The 9,147-nt window shown below is 41.0% G+C and overlaps 1 long non-coding RNA gene across 1 annotated transcript; it reads left to right on the forward strand.

Annotated features, from left to right (window-relative positions):
• The first annotated feature begins 330 nt into the window (after window positions 1-330).
• On the forward strand, window positions 331-4,452 carry LOC139049429 (uncharacterized). Its single transcript, XR_011508232.1, has 2 exons — window positions 331-430; window positions 2,775-4,452. It is a non-coding gene; the product is annotated as an uncharacterized lncRNA (long non-coding RNA).
• Window positions 4,453-9,147: the final 4,695 nt, after the last annotated feature.

The following is a 9,147-nucleotide window of genomic DNA, read 5'->3' on the forward strand; positions in this document are numbered from 1 at the left end:
ACAGCTTTATTTCCAAGGCAAGATGTGTTGACATCACTGACTTAACTAAGCATGACAGGGGAACGTTGCCTATACTAAGTAATGGAAAAAAAAACATTAAGTTTAGATTGTAATCTGCTGCTGCGGTGCGTCCAAAACTTTATTTGATGTAGAGGTCCGCATTGTCATGACATTCGATGATTTCGAGCATTTGCTCTCTTTCCACATTAGTGCAGACATTGTTTTCGTGACTCTTTTAGGTGCTGATTGCATGTCTTCACGGTATCACAGCTTTATTGTGCCACTGCTTTAAGCTAACATAGAATTGATTTTGTAGTGGCGAGGCCATGACCCACAACATTAACTACAAGATCGAGGAGCCCCAAGAAATGCCGACCCTGTGGATATATGGCTGCAGCAGCATGGCGTGTGATCTGGATCGTCATGACAGGTGTGTATGAAATGTACGTGTTCCAAAAAGGGGGCTTGGTGTCATTCATGGTGAAGTTTGTCGACACATTACTTAATGCAGCATACTAAAGAGACTAAATATTTATGCAACCTTATTGAACTTGCTACCTATTAGTGTGCATAGCCATTATGCCCACATGATTGTGTTCTGTATAAAACTATACCCAACCATTCCTGATGTTTAGTATTTCTTTTGCGTAAGTTGCTTACCTGCAAGTTACATATATTTTTTGCTTTGTACATAGTGTATTTATGACTTTTTATTGGGGTTTTATTCTTTGAAAACTATTTCCTATGCTGTACCCCTATTTGCATATTTTTTTTTTCTGTTTGTGCTAGAATCTCGTGCAGTTTTCTGTGCATGTAGGAATTCGAAGGGTAGTGGACTAAATATGTCACAGGTCTAAGCATGTAGTGTGCATATCTTTGTTTATCATTGATATCTTTACAGTTACTTCTCTGTTCCCATAGTAACAGCCACTGCAAAATACACATTTGGTGAGCTTTAATTTCTTTCTTCAAAATTAATATGAAGGTCAGTATTTACTAAGCTGCATTTACTTCTGTAGTACATAGGCACAGACTGATATAGATACCTTGTTGACCTACACAGGATGCCTTTTTTGTTTGTTGCATTAAATATGGGGGCTCACCCACATCTCTTACTATATATGTGGTATGCCTCATCGATTTCACTTGTCAGTTTTTACGGTGGATGAAAACAGATGAACGATTGTAATCCAACATGAAGCCCCGTTGTGGAAATGTACGGCCAAGTTGGATGACCATACTGGATCTCTTATACACATGAGAAGATACCGGCCAGTTTGCCGTATGTACGCTTGACCACATGTGAAAGGGATACAGTGCACTCACTGCCTGTGACACACGACAAATTTGGTGGTATCTTTCACCGAGCAAGCCTCCCTTGCCTGCTTGCCTTTCTCAATTCTCTTGCACACTGCTGTGCATATGGCACCCTGACAAGAAAGGCTTGCTTAGATACCACTAAATTTGTCTTGTCTGTCAGGGGTAGTGTAGTCTATTCTTGTGATCATGTGTATATTTGGTCAAATGTACATGCAACAGATTGGCCGGTGCCTCAACACGTACCTAAGACAGCACCATAATTCACTCCCCGGATCAGTATGTTCGTCCCACTTGACCATGCACCGATGGGACTGGGGCTGCGCACCTGATTTAGACTGTTCATCTGTTTTGTTCAGCTGCGGCAACCAATTGGCCAACAACATCGCTGAGGAATGCCACATAAAAAGACTGGGTCACAATCTGTTTACTGAATTGTCCGCAACCTTCGTAGTAACAAATTTGTTTGTTGCAACTAGATTTAGGCACGTTATTTCTTGTTAAATTTTCTGCTTGACCTATAGAGCAGTTATGCAATCAGTTTTCAAAGTTACTTGATTAGTATAATTTTTGTTTTCTGTTTTTCACATGCCAGGTTGCAAGAAGGACCCTTTTTAATTATAACTGAATTAACATTTCAATTGCAATTGGGCAGTCTTATCATTGCGTTTAGGATACATATCAGTGTACATACCCGTACTAAATTAGAAACTAATTGTTTCAATAACTCAAGAAGCACGAATATACTGTGTCCATTGTATCTGACAGTGACATCGCGACTGTGTTCCAAATACCACAAATTGGCAGTTATCCATCGTAGTTTGCGAAAACAACTTAAAACATTATTGTTCCCCATACAATGCATACTTAGATGCCCAAGCTCCATGTGAGAAATTTATTATTCGCATATTAAGCATAGTACATACCAACTATGGCTAATAGCGGATGGAATATTAATTTTGTCTACCGCTCAGCAATAGAAGCCAGTAGGTCATTCCCTTTTCAAAAAAAAAATTTTCTATGCATAGTGTGACATCTGTATAGGACTCTTAGCTCATGGGTGTTCCTGCTTGCTTATGTTATAAATGGGAATGTGTTGTCATTGCAAGATGAGATTAATGTGTGACTAGGCTGTTGTCGTTCGGAGATGCTTTTTGTCATCAGCAATGACATTCTACTGCCAGGCACATTGGCCCAGTGCTGATGTCACCGAATCTTGGGAAAGTAAAAATATTCTCAAAAGTGATTCTCAAAAGAACTGCCACTGTTTGGCAGAGTGGTGGGGAGGTGGGGCGTTCTGCCACCTTTCTGTTATAATTTTTTTCTGAAATACTGAAATGAAACTTAGCATAATGCTACAACTATATAGATATTTGTGGCATGTTTGTGCCTGCTAATACATTATGACTGAATGTTCATTACACCTTTTGAAAATTAATTTCAATTTTATTTTCCAGGCTCCACCGTCACCGTTACTAGACGGACCAAATGAGGCCAAAAACTAGCCTTTCCTTGCTCCATTCCTGGGAAGTGAAATAGCAGGTGGTCATGTAAGAATGAACTTGCAACCATGTGGGCAGTAGCCAAAGCTCCCTACAGTTCATGCTGGTGGTGGAATGATAAGACAAACCGCAATATTTATTTGTTTACTTATTCACTTAATATTTATTTATTCATATCTCATGAATACTGTGCAGTTTTTTTAGCAAGGAATCAGGTAAAATAAAGAAATATTGTTGCATCAAAGTAAACGTTATTTGAAAAAGCATAATTCACGTAGCACGAATTCATGGAAACTGTAAATTTTGAAGAAACAGAGCAGTAAGGTTAACAAATCTTATATAACAAAAAATGAGATCACATTTCTCTTGGACCTAATACCATAATTTAATCTGTCAAATTAGAGATACCATATGCTGCTCTATTATACAATCACTAATTTATGAGTAGATGCGCGAAACTCTCAAACGCTGCAACAATTTCATGCTAGCTGTAAATTCATATATACAGTTTGTTGACTTTAGACATAGCAGATGGAGTCTGCAGAACTATGATATCTCTTTCTGGCACAGAGACGGGCATTAGTAAGCTTCGTGGTGTTATTTTTCTTAAACCTGCCAAATAGTCCTTCCTGCAACAGGTAGAATTCTCAAATGCCGCAAACTTAATTCAAATTAGTGCTGTGGTTGTCTCAAAAGTATTTCTGTATTTTGGACGTATTTGAGTAGGAAAATTTACAGAATTAACGAACTTGTGCTAGCTCTTTTTTTTATTTACAGTTGCAAACTAAGTCCTTTTCCTTCAAGGTTTGCTATTTTCAGCAAATTTTAATAAAAATTGATGGTGTTAATGTAAAAACTATAATTTAAACATTTTTAAATGTATCAAACCTCATCAAATTTGGTTGCATAGTTGCCGAGAAAAACGATTTTACTGTTCATGTGCATTACATAGGAGCTCCTGAGCCAGATCTGTTTTTTAGTCATTGCGTGTGTCGGTCTGGTTTGTATTTCTCACTCTAATTAGAATATTGGCTGTGATCTCGAAATTGTGTCCCTTACAACGAAATACAAGCTTTTAAACTTTTTACGATATATGCTGTACTGCTCTATGATAACCCCTGTTTGCCACATTTTTGCAGGGCCTACCAGTGCTAATTTTACACATAAACATAGACTAAAATGCTGTGTGGTTTCGGTATATGGTGTACTTATCTGTGAAAGCCATTATTTGCCACATTTTTGCAGCGACTGCCAGTGTTATTTTTGCTCAGACTAAAATGCTGTGTCGTTTCGTCAGGCTGACACAACATTGCAGTGCACATTCATATCAGTCTATTTTCAGGCTTTAGTATCCAAACATTTAATGTGCACTGCTGGAACAGGCACTCCTTTTGCAGTTTTAATGGTATGGTTTCTTGTCCTAGTCAAGCCTGTTATTGCGAGGTGTCAACTGTAATCAAGTCTGCCACTGATTCTTTTACCTCATGTTTCGTGTGTTTGCACCACCAGCTTGACCTGAGAAGCATGTTGGCAGCTACAGTTTGTGTGTTGCAAGTTCTAGTCTGAAGTGTGTATGTCACATATATGAAGCATGTATCTAGTCTGAAGTGCAATAAACATTTCAAACTGAATACTTTGTGGTTGTAGCACCAATTATTTTGCCACTGCATTTACTGTAGTCCTTATTGCCTACAGTAGAACTTTGGTAAATTGCAAGTACTTTACACACATCGGCCTAGCTTTTATAGGCATTTGCTTGTAGGGACTCGAAAGCAACTCGATAGAAATATTCTATAGAAATTTGCCTTTAGCATCTCTAAAGAAACTCGATAGAAATATTCTATAGAAATTTGTCTTTAGCACATCTAAAGGAACTCGATAGAAATATTCTATAGAAATTTGCCTTTAGCATCTCTAAAGAAACTCGATAGAAATGTTCTATAGAAATTTGTCTTTAGCATCTCTAAAGGAACTCGATAGAAATATTCTATAGAAATTTGTCTTTAGCATCTCTAAAGCAACTCGATAGAAATGTTCTATAGAAATGTGTCTTTAGAGTTCCTATAAGAATGCGGTGGCCAAATAACTTTTGAAACTCTATAGGAAAATTCTATAAGCAATCAAAATAAACACAATAAAGTTCTATAGAGAAAGTTCAAAAGACTTCCTAAAAAAGCACATTAAAATTTTTTGTAAGGGCAGTGTGGACGGCGAGCTGCGGCTTGCGTGGCTGCTTTTTTGCCCTGTGCACAGCAGACTGCTGATGTTGGATGGTTGTAGCTGCTAACGTAGCTGCACAATCAGCTTCAGCAGCGGTTCGCACCTTGCGAGGAGGTGCCATGACGTCTGAAGGGTAAACAGAGGCATCCAGAATACGTTGCTCACATGTCCCATCCATCGACCCGTGGCATGGTACGTTTCTGTTGTTGTTGATGATGATAATAGTAGTTTGTTGGCAGCCCCTTCAAAACAGTGTGGTGATAAATAAACACCTAGCCTGCTTGGCTTAACCGCTACCAGCTTAATGCATATGCAACTGCTACACATCGGGGTACCTGCTAGAATATAGCGAAAGTGCAATGCCAACTTTGTACGTATTGACGCTGCTCGGCGCGCATGTCACATCGCGTGTGAAGTGGCATGATACGATGCTGATGATGATGAAGATTTTATGACATTTCCTATGAAACTGGACGGTGATAGTCATCTAGCCTGCTTGAATTATTCAGGCATACCATGCATGTTTGCCATTACATCAGAATCTATACATGCCCATAATTTCCATTTTTTCCCTGAAGAGATCTCTATGTACCTTGTACCGCTACCAAAGGAACTGCTACATGGCGTACAACTTGGGGTAATATTATGCAACTGCAATGCGACGGGCGCACGTACAGATGCTACGAGGCCCTTATCTCACTACGAAAGGCAAGTGGCACGATACGATGCTAATGGAGATTATTATAATCATGGTGATTATTTCTTGGTGTCCCCTTTTAAACGCTGCAGTAGATACACAATGTATAGTTTTTCTAGCATTCTTCTATACATCCCCTTAAACTTTTTCTTTTTGAAACTTTCTTTACCAACCTTGCACCTCTGCCTGCGCATGTGCTACATCGCGCTCGACCTCGCGTAATAATGCAATGAAAATGCGCACAAATCGTCGCTACGCGGCGCGCATGTCGTATCGCGTGTCTCCTTCCGGCCTAGGATACCTTTGTGGGTCATTTTCTCGCTGCGTGTGTGCTGTGCTGTGTGCTCTCCCCCTCTCCCCCTTCCCCATGTTTAATCTCCCCCATCCCTCTCCCATGTGTAGGGTAGCAAACCGGTTAAGCCAAACTGGTTAACCTCCCTACCTTTCCTTCTCCACTTTTTCCTTCCTTCCTTCCTTCTCGCTGCGTGCTAGGCAGCGCTGGCTCGGCTCAGCGGTACAGTCGCTGACTCATGCGCGATGTTCACGGGACCTAACCTGGGGGGGAACTGGATATTTTTTTCTCATTCCCAGTGATAGCTGCTACGCACACTGGGCAGCGACACCAGCGTTCTCCAACTGCCTACCTTGCTCTAGCTGAATCCCACTATCCAACTGCAATACAATGCAGTTGCATTGCATTGCAATGCATAGGGCGCACGCATAGACACTATGCGGCCCGCATCTCACGACGGAAGGCAAGTGCCACGACACGACGCTAATGGTGGTAATTTTTATGATGATGACTTATTGGCATCCGCTTTTCAACTTGGCTGTGAAATAGTCACGTGCCCAGGTTGATTTATTTACTTATTTTTATTTTATTTAGTACATACTGCAGACCTTTCGGTCCAAGCAGAGGGGCAATAGACTGCATACAACCAAAAGAGAACAAATTAGGAACAAGCAAATACAAATTTATACAGTTTTAGCCACACTGTGTCTGTAAACTGTCGTACTAGACTGATATTGTTCCGGGAAAACAAGAAAACGTAAACGTGTCACTTCGAGCATAATAGGGTGTTAGTGAGTCCGGATGATTTTGTCTTGTGTGCCGCGTTATTGCAGGCGTTACGTAAGTCGATGGTTTAATTTCAAGCCTGTGGTTGAGAAGAAGGGAAAGGAATTCAAGCCTTAGCAGCTTTCGGCGTGATTCAAGAGTGGGTATGGAATTGGAAGTGGGTATGGGTATGGAATATGAACCTGGCAACGTTTAACGCTAGAACGTTATCTAGTGAGGCGAGTCTAGCAGTGCTATTGGAGGAATTAGAGGGCAGTAAATGGGATATATTAGGGCTCAGTGAAGTTAGGAGGCCGAAAGAAGCATATACAGAGCTAAAAAGCGGGCACGTCCTGTGCTACCGGGGCTTAGCAGAGAGAAGGAAACTAGGCGTCGGATTCCTGATTAATAAGAATATAGCTGGTAACATACAGGAATTCTATAGCATTAACGAGAGGGTGGCAGGTCTTGTTGTGAAACCTAATAAGAGGTACAAAATGAAGATTGTACAGGTCTACGCCCCTACATCCAGTCATGATGACCAGGAAGTCGAAAGCTTCTATGAAGAAGTGGAATCGGCGATGGGTAGAGTGAAAACTAAATACACTATACTAATGGGTGACTTTAATGCCAAGGTAGGCAAAAAGCAGGCTGGAGACAAGGCAGTGGGGGAATATGGCATAGGCACTAGGAATATCAGGGGGGAGTTATTAGTAGAGTTTGCGGAACAGAATAATATGAGGATAATGAATACCTTCTTCCGCAAGCGGCATAGCCGAAAGTGGACGTGGAGGGGTCCAAACGGCGAGACTAGAAATGAAATAGACTTCATACTCTGCGCTAACCCTGGCATCATACAAGATGTGGACGTGCTCGGCAAGGTGCGCTGCAATGACCACAGGATGGTAAGAACTCGAATTAGCCTAGACCTGAGAAGGGAACGGAAGAAACTGGTACATAAGAAGCCGATCAATGAGTTAGCGGTAAGAGGGAAAATAGAAGAATTCCAGATCAAGCTACAGAACAGGTATTCGGCTTTAACTCAGGAAGACGACCTTAGTGTTGAAACAATGAACGACAATCTTGTGGACATCATTAAGGAGTGTGCAATGGAAGTCGGTGGTACCTCCGTTAGACAGGATACCAGTAAACTATCGCAGGAGACGAAAGATCTGATCAAGAAACGCCAATGTATGAAAGCCTCTAACCCTACAGCTAGAATAGAACTGGCAGAACTTTCGAAGTTAATCAACAAGCGTAAGACAGCTGACATAAGGAAGTATAATATGGATAGAATTGAACATGCTCTCAGGAACGGAGGAAGCCTAAACACAGTGAAGAAGAAACTAGGAATTGGCAAGAATCAGATGTATGCGTTAAGAGACAAAGGCGGCAATATCATTACTAATATGGATGAGATAGTACAAGTGGCTGAGGAGTTCTATAGAGATTTATACAGTACCAGTGCCACCCACGATAATAAGGAAAAAGAAAATAGTCAAGAGGAATCCGAAATCGCACAGGTAACGCTGGAAGAAGTGAAGAAAGCCTTGGGAGATATGCAAAGGGGGAAGGCTGCTGGGGAGGATCAGGTAAAAGCAGATTTACTGAAGGATGGTGGGCAGATTGTTCTAGAGAAACTGGCCACCCTGTATACGCAATGCCTCATAACGTCGAACGTACCGGAATCTTGGAAAAACGCTAACATAATCTTAATCCATAAGAAAGGGGACGCCAAGGACTTGAAAAATCATAGACCGATCAGCTTACTGTCCGTTGCCTACAAACTATTTACTAAGGCAATCGCAAATAGAATCAAGAACACCTTAGACTTCTGTCAAGCAAAGGAACAGGCAGGATTCCGTAAAGGCTACTCAACAATAGATCATATTCACACTATCAATCAGGTGATACAGAAATGTGCGGAATACAACCAACCCTTAAATATAGCTTTCATTGATTACGAGAAAGCATTTGATTTTGTCGAAACCTCAGCAGTCATAGAGGCATTGCGGAATCAGGGTGTAGACGAGCCATATGTAAAAATACTGAAAAATATCTATAGCGGCTCCACAGCCACCGTAGTCCTCCATAAAGAAAGCAACAAAATCCCAATAAAGAAAGGCGTCATGCAGAGAGATACGATCTCTCCAATGCTATTCACAGCGTGTTTACAGGAGGTATTCAGAGACCTGGATTGGGAAGAAATGGGGATAAAAGTTAATGGAGAATACCTTAGTAACTTGCGATTCGCTGATGATATTGCCTTGCTTAGTAACTCAGGGGACCAACTGCAATGTATGCTCACTGTCCTGGAGAGGCAAAGCAGAAGAGTGGGTCTAAAAATTAATCTG

Source organism: Dermacentor albipictus, chromosome 9 (genome assembly GCF_038994185.2).
Source record: "Dermacentor albipictus isolate Rhodes 1998 colony chromosome 9, USDA_Dalb.pri_finalv2, whole genome shotgun sequence".
Taxonomy (NCBI): domain Eukaryota; kingdom Metazoa; phylum Arthropoda; class Arachnida; order Ixodida; family Ixodidae; genus Dermacentor; species Dermacentor albipictus.